This window comes from Anthonomus grandis, chromosome 12 (assembly GCF_022605725.1).
Source record: "Anthonomus grandis grandis chromosome 12, icAntGran1.3, whole genome shotgun sequence".
NCBI classification, from domain to species: Eukaryota; Metazoa; Arthropoda; class Insecta; order Coleoptera; family Curculionidae; genus Anthonomus; species Anthonomus grandis.
The window spans coordinates 26762097-26773746 of record NC_065557.1 but is presented as its reverse complement, the minus strand read 5'-3'; the positions used below and the strand labels follow the sequence as shown (position 1 = coordinate 26773746).

At 34.8% G+C, this 11650-nt stretch overlaps 1 long non-coding RNA gene across 1 annotated transcript; it reads right to left on the bottom strand.

The window, feature by feature from the left end:
• Window positions 1-246: 246 nt before the first annotated feature.
• Window positions 247-1403, bottom strand: LOC126743242 (uncharacterized). The gene is made up of 4 exons (XR_007662823.1): window positions 1088-1403; window positions 791-954; window positions 597-732; window positions 247-455 (listed from the first exon to the last, which is right to left on the bottom strand). It is a non-coding gene; the product is annotated as an uncharacterized LOC126743242 (long non-coding RNA).
• Between the last annotated feature and the right edge of the window lie 10247 nt (window positions 1404-11650).

Genomic DNA, 11650 nt, shown 5'->3' with positions numbered 1-11650 from the left:
GCAGGTTTTTTATAGGTTATAAGATTTTGATTATGAGTATTTAGCCTGTACAATCGTTTTGAGACATTTAACAGTGACCTATATAATACCTAATACCAATTATTATATCATATTAATTTATACTAAAAAACAAAGCTTACCTAAGAATAAAGACTATGTACAATAGATTAGATTAGATAGTTTATTAGTAGTAATATACAAACAAGTACTTTTACAAGTCAAATAAAATATGTAGTATATTGGGCTTTTTCGAAAATCATGTTATTATTTCTTAAGTATTTTAATAATGACTTGAAAAATCTAATTCAATTTCTTTGGCGCAAATTTGTTTGTTGCAATCTTCGAATTTTAATTTTTTGTTCTTTTTTTTCCATAATTTGGTGACAAGTGACTTAGCTTTTGAAACGGTGGAATTATCAGTGCTTAGGTCCTCAGGATATCATTTTGATTTTACCCTAGAATAATATACATATAAATATAGTATTACCAAAATTATAGTATAACACAATAAAATACTATATCACTTTTAAATAAGATATATAGAATAGGATGATACATGGCATAAAACTAGTAGTCTATTTTGAGTATATTTTTACCTTTTCCTTGGCAGCGTCAGGGAATGTGTAGCAGTTAAACAAAAACGGCTTGGATGAGAAATAGTAATTGTTGACCTAGACCCCACGGTAACTATTAATCTCAGATGCAGTTATTGTTGATGATGAATGATCAGATCTGTAATTATACAAAATTTGGTGTATCAAGAATATTAATCTATTTTAATTATCCATACTTGTCTATATTAGCTTCACTGTTTGTACTATATACCATTTTGGAAGCTAAAGAAGTTTTTGCACTCTTCAGGAAAAATACCCCTGCAGCTTTGAAGGGTAAATCACTTGGTATAAATTAACTGAATTATCAGCTGCTGTGTTTTTAACCAGTGCATCAGAAATCCTGGTAAAAAAATAGTTTTACACACATACCTAATTTAATAAGTATTAGGTATAAATAAAGCTTATATAAGTAACATTAATACTTTTTGTGACGATTTTTTTATACTAGAAAAATATATTTAAAAAAAAATTACCTTTGAGGTAGAGCTGATTTTTTTAATAAAGTCTGGCTACTGATAATATTATCTTCCTTATATAAGAAATCACTTCTAAGGATGTGATCTGAACAAACAAATATGTTCTTTTTAATTGTGTTGATTTCCATTAATGAAATCCATTGTTCCCTTTGGGCACAGCATAAAGAAACCAGCAGTCGCACTTCAATAAAAATACATTGGCTTGAATAAGCGAGTTCGGTGCATGTGTACTAACGCAGGCGAGGCATTTTTGCTTATAGTAGGGATGCCGCTGACACTCGCTACGGTCCACGCGGCTTTTGCCTTGGCTAGAGCCGGACAGATTATTTTGTAAAATAAAAATACCTACATAGTACCAAATATTGATTTTTTAATATAAATAAAGTTCATACATTAACAAAATATTTAAACAAAAATAAACATCGCATTTCTACATCTAACAACGACGATATAGAAGAATACGTGCAGGAAGTTAATTAGGTATGTACCATAAATTTAAGAGACCATTCTTTGAGTAATTTTAAAACAAAAAGTTCATATAAACATATGTCCAGAAATTCTTCGTTCTCAATATACAGGGTGTTAAAATTTAACAACAACTAAAATATATGCCACTGACTTTTGTGCAATTTTTATTATGTTCTGTGGATTATACAAATAAAACTTTTCTGTCTCTTGAATTTTTTTCGTATCTTGCTTAGTTAATAATGAATTCCAAATGAAACTTTTCCCCAAATTCCTTGTGTGATCCAGGGATATGCAATTAAGTGGACTTTTTTTTTTCTCGAAAAATAAGCGAGATACGAAAAAGTTGTATTTGTATTTGAGTAAATCAAATAACATATTAAAAATGGCACAAAATTCAGGTGCCCCAATTTTTTTGCCACAAATATTTCTTCAGGTCCCGTTCGAGATTACACTGAACCTAATAAATTTAATCATGTTAGGGGTAAATTAGCTCCTTAATGTTATAAATAACACCGCCAGAGAACTTGCGGACCTATGTTCATATGAACTTTTTGTCTTAAAATTACTCAAACAATCGCCTGTTAAATAATTTATGGTACATACTTAATTAACACCATGTATAGTAACGCTTTTAGATTAACATCTGACTACATAGTAGTTTAAGGATAACTAATTATACAAATAAAGTAATATTTCAAAACAAATAGAAACTCTTAGGCCAATAAATAAAGACAAATAGTTGGCAAAAATTCAAAACAATTCTAACATCTGCGAATTTTTGTTATATTAGTAAAAGTACCAACTAAAGTAAAAGTATACAATTTTGCAACTCTTTTAAATATGGCAACACTGTTAAAATAGCAGAAATATAAATAATGTCCTTAAAAATTAAAAAAAAAAAATATTACATTGCTGCAACTTTAATTGATGCTTAATTATGTTATTTAAGCCATACAGCCAAATTTGCAGCTATTAAAAACTTTGGCAAAGTCAATTATTTTGCTTCATTAATAATTTTTGACATACCCCTCTTTTAATACAAAAGTTTTTATAAAAAACGCTACGCTTTGTAAAAATGCTATTAAAATAGTCACTAAGTACGGCGCTGAACTAGGCGATACACCTATGAACACAGTTCGATAAACAGTGAGCTCGGCATCCGGAGAACATGGCTGCGGCATGGCTAAGGATGCTATTAGTTCGCTTACATTTTCGAGCGGAGTGAGACTGCTGGTTTCTTTATGCTGTGCTTTGGGCATAGGTAATCTATAATAAGTATTTGATATTTAATCAAAAAGGAAAAGAAAATTACAGTAATAAATTAATATGTGGTGCCAATTACAATATGTATTATTGTAAGTTGCAATATGGTAAAACCAACAAAAAATGATCGACCAAATTTTAGGGAAAGACAAAATTAATAACTTATACATAGATATCAATATCTAAATAAATTTCAAAATTCTTTAAAGGCAATAAAAAATTAGTAATTTCATCTATCTACCTAATGTCTATATTAAAAAAACATAACTATATATAGATAGGTACATTTAAAAATATACTTATTTCGGTATTTTACGCACACTTTCACATTCAAGTTTTTATTAGGTTTATATCTATAAGATCCCCTATTCTACGTTTATGATGATGGTAACCCTATGATGTGATGTTATGTAAGATGTTATGATGAGGCACAAACGACACAAGTGTCATCCTAGCAATTAAAAAAAACACTCAAATGTGGCCTTTTTCCTTTTTAAACTAAAAATGAATGAAAATACAGGAATCCCGAAAATAAACAAAGAGGCCGTTTGACAGATGACACTACGCGTATGGCTCATGTAGGCATCTGGGTTCTTGTCGACGGCCTACTACGTTTAATCTAATAATGTGATCGCCAGTTTAAGACGCGCTGGATGATGGGATTAATCCGTTCAATGGAAACTACCACACATAACTCACAACAACTTATTATATTTCTCGCAACTTAATAAATTCATTTCGACATTTGGCCTCTTGTCACACGCTCAAGTTACTTCAAGAATTCAAGCTCAAGAGCGCTCTCAAACACGAATAATCATTGAATGGTGGGTTGCGTACCTCGCACATTCGTTAACCTCAATAAAAAGAGACAGATATAGCCGAGGGCAGAGATAGACATATGATGGAAACGCAGTTCCCTACACACTCCCTTCCCAGTGACAACGACATTAAAGAAAATGACATTAAATAGATTTACAAAGGTTTATAAAAGCTTAAAACTTAAGTGTTAGATAAGATGTAACTAACTTAGGTCTTAAAAATAAAATCGCCTTAAAATAAACATTGATTATATAGATATCAACTAAAACAAAAAAAAAATTAAATTATTTTACACTGGGTGCAAAAGTGACTTTCTTACGAGCGTAAGTTCTAAGAAGAGGTGGTTTCACAGTACCATCCTGATTAGAAGTGCTTTCGGAAGGTTCCTCTGGGCCGTTGAGTTCATCAGCAATAAAAAACGCTGGTTTTAATAAGTCAACCGAGATACTTTTCGATTTACCATTGATGTCAATATCAAAAACACGATCAGAGACGCGGTATAAAACTTTATGCGGTCCAGTATAAGGCCTTTCGAGAGACTTCTTAGCTATGTTTCTAAAAACTACATGAGTACAGTTATACAAATCTTTAAAGTAAAAAATTCGCTTTTTATATTTATATGCAACAGGCACAGGTCGAATTTCGCGCATATATTGTCTAAATTCTTCGATAAAAATGTTTGGATCTGGAGTAACGTCGTCCGGAAGAAAGAATTCTCCAGGAAGACGTGGAGTAGAGCCAAGCAAAAATTCTGCCGGTGAAGCTTCAGTATCTGCTCTAACATGGGAACGAATTCCCAACAAAATGGTGGATAAAGAACGAGTCCATTGTTTGGATTCAGTATGGCACATGATAGAGGCCTTTAGTACACGGTGAAAACGCTCAATCATTCCGTTCGATTTAGGGTGATAAGGGGTAGTACGAATACGCTGACAACCAATCAAAGAGAGTAGAGCCGAGAAAATGCGTGATTCGAATTGAGTTCCTTGACCCGAGGTAAGCAATCTAGGAGTACCATAACGCGAAATCCAAGTATCATAAAAAGTTCTAGCAATAGTTTGGGCAGACGTATCCTTAATAGGAATTGCTTCAGGCCAGCGCGAAAATCGGCCAATCATTGTCAGGCAGTAAGAGAATCCTTCAGACAATGGTAGAGTACCAACTATATCAATGTGAACTTGATCAAATCGTCCATCAGGAGCAGAAAAATGTTCAGGAACAAGTTTCACATGACGGCTAATTTTGGATTGTTGACATTCTAAACAGTTCTTGCACCATGTTGCAATGTCACGATGCATGTTAGGCCAAACATACCGTTGCCGAACCATCCGATCAGTGATTCTACTACTAGGGTGAGCTGGATCATGAATTTGATGAAAAACTTTTTGGCGAAGGCTGACAGGAATAAAAGGACGAATAGTCTCACCTGATAATTCGCAATACACACTAACCAAGTCTGGACCCCACTGAAGCTTTTTTAGCTTTAATGGATGATCCAACGAAGTAAAAATTGATTTTAATTCATCATCACCGTCTTGTAATTCTGCGAGTTCTTTCACATCAAAATCGGGAGGCAACTGTACAGGTTCAATACGAGACAAGGTGTCGGCCACCAAATTTTGAGAGCCTGCAATATGCTCAATATGGATAGTAAACTGGGCAATAAATGATAATTGTCGTAACTGTCGTGGAGAAGCTTTATCAGAGCGTTGCTTAAATGCATATATGAGAGGTTTATGATCGGTGAGGATTTTAAAATCGCAACCTTCTAGCAAATAACGAAAATATTTAATAGCTTCAAAAATAGCAGTAAGTTCACGGTCATAAGCACTGTAACGGAGTTGAGCGGGAGAAAATTTGCGTGAAAAAAATGCTAACGGTTCCCAAACACCCTGATTCTCCTCCTCTACCACTGCTCCCATAGCAAAATCAGAAGCGTCAGACACCACGCGGAGATTTGCCTCAGCACGGGGATGAACAAGCATTGTTGCGTTGGAAAAATCATGTTTGATTTTATCAAACGCCTCAATAAGCTCGTCAGACCATGCAATCTCACGTTTGTCATTTTTAGTTGAATTAACAAATAAAGAGTTCAAAGGAGCTTGAGTTTTCGCAGCATAAGGAATATAAAAATGGCGGTAAAAATTCACCATTCCAAGAAATCGACGAAGGTCAGCTATAGTTTTAGGTTTAGGGGCTTCTAAAATGGCAGTCACTCTATCAGGAGTTGAACGTAGGCCTTCAGCACCAACCATATAACCTAAAAACTCAAGTTCTGGAACGCCAAGAACGCATTTGCTAATATTCAAACGAAGGTGAAATTTCTGTAGTCTCTGGAAAACTGTTCGTAAATTATCAATATGTTGTTCTAGTGAAGAAGAGGCGACTAAGATATCATCGATATAGATAAAGACAACATTCAGATCGCTCAAAGCACGATTAATATAACGCTGAAAAGATTGGCTTGCGTTTCTAAGACCAAAAGTTATATAAAGAAATTCAAATAGACCAAATGGCGTAATTAATGCAGTTTTTTCAACGTCTTCTGGGGCCATAGGGATCTGATTGTAGGCTCTATGCAGATCTAAGGAAGAAAAAATGGTCTTACCGTGCAAATTGACTGTGCAACCGTGCAGGTGCGTCGTAGGATATTTATCAGTTAGAGTTACTGCATTCAAGCGTCGATAATCCCCACAAACCCGCCAAGAACCATCTTTTTTAGGTACTAAATGAATAAGACTTGCCCAAGGACTAGAATAAGGGCGGAAAATACCTGCCTCGATTAAAGCTTGGAATTCGTCTTTGGCGGCCTTAAGTTTTGTAGGAGGGAGACGACGAGCACGTTCAGATACAGGAGGACCAGAGGTAATGATATGATGAAATACATCACTGCAAACAGGAGGGCTCAAATTAGAAGCGCCTGTCAATTGCGGAAATTCGGCAAGGACCTCGCAAAAACTAAAGTCGGAACTGAGCTTATTAATAGACTGGTAGGCAGCTGGTCTGTCAATTGCTTTTAAATGGACGGAAGTTCTAGTATCAATAATACATTTCTTTTTAACATCCACCGTCAAACCATAATGCGAAAGTAAATCCGCACCAATAATGGGATAAGAGGCTGCAGCTATAACAAAATTCCAGCGGATAGGACGCCTTAGACCAAGATCAAGTTCCCTAAAAGATTCTCCAAAAGTGTCGATTCGAGTGTCATTCGCAGCAAAAAGTTGTATTCCCAAGGGATTTCCCTTAATTTTAGGAATGGCAGGAATGGCAGTAGTGAAATGTCAGCACCAGTGTCAATCAGAAATAACTGACCACTAGTACGACCACGAACGTGGAGACGATTAGAAATTCGAACACCTTCTCCGACCATCTCCAACCGGGAAGGTTCACTTAGTTTTTTGGTTTATTGACCCAATCGTCATACTTAGAACACCACTTCCGACAAGAGGTTGGATTATCTGGGTATTGAGTATGAGCGCGGCAGAGAGAAGAAGAATCTTCTCTAGAGTTTGATGCTCTACGAGAATTCGAAGACGAGCGTGACGAGCGTGTTTTCTTAAGCTCTTTTTCAAGGTATAATACTTTCCTGTTGAGAGCGGCAATACTATCCATAAGTTGCTTCATTTCTGAAACTGTAGGGACTGAGGTAGCTGATGGCTTAGAGGCAGAAGCAATATAAGGCTTTGAACTAGTAGATGCACATTCGGCAATGCGGTCAGCAGCCTTAGAAATTGCGAAACAAACGAGAATTGCACGGTGCTCTCGAGGGAGCTGTTCAAGAAAAATTGATCTAATAATATTGTCATCGACCGTGCCGTTGCTAAGACCTCTAAGACGGCTTAGCATCAACGACGGCTTGCCATCAATACCTACTTGCCCCTTCAACAGTTTACGCAGCTTCATCTCATCCGACTCAGCGTAAGTTGCAATAACATGGGCTTTAATTTGCTCATAGATATTTACAGGTGGCAGATTCGTGATTATAATGTCCCTAACACAACCTAAAACTTCCACATCTAATGCTGCAAGAACAGTGTCAGCTTTGGTGGATTCAATAAGAATACGGGCATTTCTCATGGACACTTCAGCCTGAATAAACCAAAGGGCAGGGTCCACTTGCGAGAATGAAGGTAATTTGGGAACTCTATAATGGTCCAAGCAGAATGACTGCACGTTCACACCATTAGCACCAACAGCCTCACCATTACCATTAAAATGTATGCCCGGCATTGCAGCAGGAGCTGCTTCAACCGCAGGCTGATCAGCCTCAACCGTGAGCTGATCTACTTGCGCCTGCAAACGAGCAATTTGCGCTAGAGCAGTAGCCAAAGCTTCATCATCGACCATTGTAAACAAACAATTCTAAAATATACACAAAAGTTTTAAACCGTTTTAAAAATAAGTTTTAAAGAAAACCTCTATAAAATCCAGCGAAGGCTGTCACAGAAGAACTGCAGGAATGTGGGCGGGACATCAAAGGTCTATCATCTCAGCATCAAAAATAGTTCAATGCTTCCAGGAGATCCAGTACACCAGTCAGCAGGGCAGCAGTAATCCGTTACGTTCCTGTTCCTATTCCGGAACAGTTCCAAATACCTGTTACTTAATAACAGTTCCAACCGAGATCGTTAAAACAACTTTGATACTATATAAAATTTAATTTAATACCTACTTTAAGGGAAACGGAACGGTTATGAAAAATTAAAGTTTTGGATTTTGCGGTGTAAAAGAATGATGCTGATGCTAAAATCGACCAATACGCCAAACGCTAACGGTTCCATCTTTCGTCTACTATAAATAAATCCCCAATCCGGCCAATCCCCGTTTTGAGTTTCGTGTTTCGTCGCATTATCGTATCATAGGTCGAATAAAAAAGGAACGCCAAAAGGCAGTTTCCTTCGCTATTCTGTTCTCTCTCTTTTGCTATTCCCACTGTTCCGTCTGTAATCTGTTATATTCTATTACTCCGGAACAGTTGATATAACTAGTATTTTCTTAAATTTTAAATTAATACCTGTTACAGCCGTTACTCGTTTGGAACTGTTCCAAAAGAACTGTTCCTAATATTTTGTATCATCCCTATCAGACCATAAATTCCAACGGCGGTTGTGAAAAATGTCCATAATATGTTAGCAGTTACCCAAAAGAACTAAACATCGCGTCATTTTTAGCAAATCACGTCGAGGTCACCAAATGTAGGCATCTGGGTTCTTGTCGACGGCCTACTACGTCTAATCTAATAATGTGATCGCCAGTTTAAGACACGCTGGATGTTGGGATTAATCCGTTCAATGGAAACTACCACACATAACTCACAACAACTTATTATATTTCTCGCAACTTAATAAATTCATTTAGACATTTAGCCTTTTGTCACACGCTCAAGTTACTTCAAGAGTTCAAGCTCAAGAGCGCTCTCAAACACGAATAATCATTGAATGGTGGGTTGCGTACCTCGCACATTCGTTAACCTCAATAAAAAGAGACAGATATAGCCGAGGGCAGAGATAGACATATGATGGAAACGCAGTTCCCTACACTCAGGCACAGCTTAACTACGGAAAAGCCTAGGAGGGCATAATTGTAGGAATCCGTACCTCGGTTCGGTATGTGAGTTCGGCTAGTTCCGTGGTGTTTTTGGTTTTTCGCCCGTTCGTTCACCAAAAAGTGTGGTTAGTGGTTAGATTATAATAATCTTATCATGTTTATTCTTTTTACGTATTTTACCTTTTACATTTATATTGACAATTATGTATATTTAATAATATTGTGTTGATATACCTAATATTATAATGAAAGCAATAAAATTACCTATACACAATTATACACAGTATCTCTATATAGTTTTTGGGTTCTAATATACAGTCTGTCCAAAATTGTTGATGCATGTATAGCTATCTAGCTATCTTCTAATTATAAATTTCCATCTTCTAATTGAATATCTTCTCCTTATTATAATTTTAAACGCAATATAAATGAAAATAAATAAATAATCTCGTTAATAAATTTAAGTAGATATGCTAATGTACCTACCTATTAATATAAAATTAAGCAAAATAAAATGCTGCAAATGCATTTTATTATCTTAATACAATAAAATTATTTCATTATATTATTATTACAGGAAAGAAAAACTTATTCCGTAGCTAATTTTATACTTGGTTAGTTTAAAGAATAAAAATGGTTCTATTTCGTTTTTAAACCATATAATTATTGTTATTAAATGCTAGGTACCTTCATGTTGTCGAGTTATATCGGAACAATCTTTAATTTTATTTTTTTTTTATATATATATATATATATATTATTAATATGTATAAGATAATTATTAAAAGTTAAAAAATAAAAAAAAATATATATATATATATATATATATAATTATATATATATATATATATAATATGTAGACATCTTTTAAAACATCAAAAACGTATATACCTAACGCACATTTAGTTACATTTTCATTCTTCTCCGCGGAAAAGTCCCTAATAAGTCCGTATTAAAGTAATAATAAAAAATTTAAATATGCTATTTATCAATTTTTATCCTTCATTATTTATTCTAAATCGACTTGTTCCGTACCGAACCGAGCCGACGAAAAACCCGAGTGTGTGCCGAATCGCGGTACAGATTCCTACATTTAAGCCCTCCTAAAAGCCTACGCTCCGGTGTTGTCGCTTCAAATTTTTTAGAAGCAGTTTTAGGGATAAGAATGTTAATAATTTTGTTTTTTTTTTGCTTAAGGATATTATATTTATTCTTAAAATAGGTTAATTGTATTAATACTTTATTTTAAATTTTCCTATAAAATACTAATATTATTTGTGTTTATTAAAAGTTAAATTAACGTTATAACGGTTGTTAAAATGTAGTTAAAAATTTCCTCCGTTGGAAATTTGCGTCGACTTGACAACAGAGAATCGGCAAATATGTTTGTAAACAAAACACCCCTCTTGCCCCTGTGCACATGTTGGACTCAAACAAAGTTGTTGTTTACTAATTCTAGCTTTTCAATGTTCTAAGATTAAAATAACCAACATTTTTACATAAAACAGGTACTCTTGTCTTATTTCGTTAGAAGCCTCCGGTTTCTAGAAAAATCATTATTAAGTTTTAAGTAAATCATGACTTGGTATTGAAAAGGTAACTATGTATAAAAAAAAATTAGTTGTTAGCAGTGCTTGTTGATAATTTGTTTATTGCTTGAATTTTGTTTGACGTTTTGATTAGCATTTTAATTATTTTAAATTTACGTTGGTAAAGTTAAATAGTTCTTTGTGTAAATTATTTCTTTAAAAATATGTTTGTGTATGGTTTGTGTAATGGCAGCTCGTTACCTGCTGCCCATGAGTATCGCCGAAGATTTCCCCTCAGACGAATTCCAGATTGTCAAGTTTTTATTAACATCCACCGTAGCTTATGTGAAAATGGAAATTTTCGAAGAGTTCGTGGACAAGGTAGGCCACGAGCAAATCATAATTTAGAAAACCTCTTAAACTATTTCGAAGAAAATGCTGGAACAAGCATTAGAACAGTATCACGAGCCACACATATCCCCCGCTCAATAATAATTATTAAAAAAAAAAATACTGCCGACATAGGTAATAATAAGAATTAAAAAATATTTTTTTAGATAGGAAGAATGGTAAGAATCCAAGGCTTACATTCCTCATCATTACCAGAGAGTTCAAGAGTTGGTGTCAGACAATTTTGCGCTGAGGGTCCAATTTTGTAAATGGATAATTAACAACCCAAACTTAGCCCCTTTTATTTTATGGACCGAAGAAGCTACCATCACTAGAAATGGTTCGTTTAATATGCATAACATGCATGTTTAGGCAAATTATAATCCAAGAGCGATACGGCGTATCAACTTTTAGAGGAGGTTTTCAATAAATTTGTGGGCGGGATTAATCGGGGACCAACATATTGGCCCGATAGAGTTACCCAACCGTCTTACCTCTGAAAACTATTTAATTATGCTGGAACATCAACCTCTTAACATAC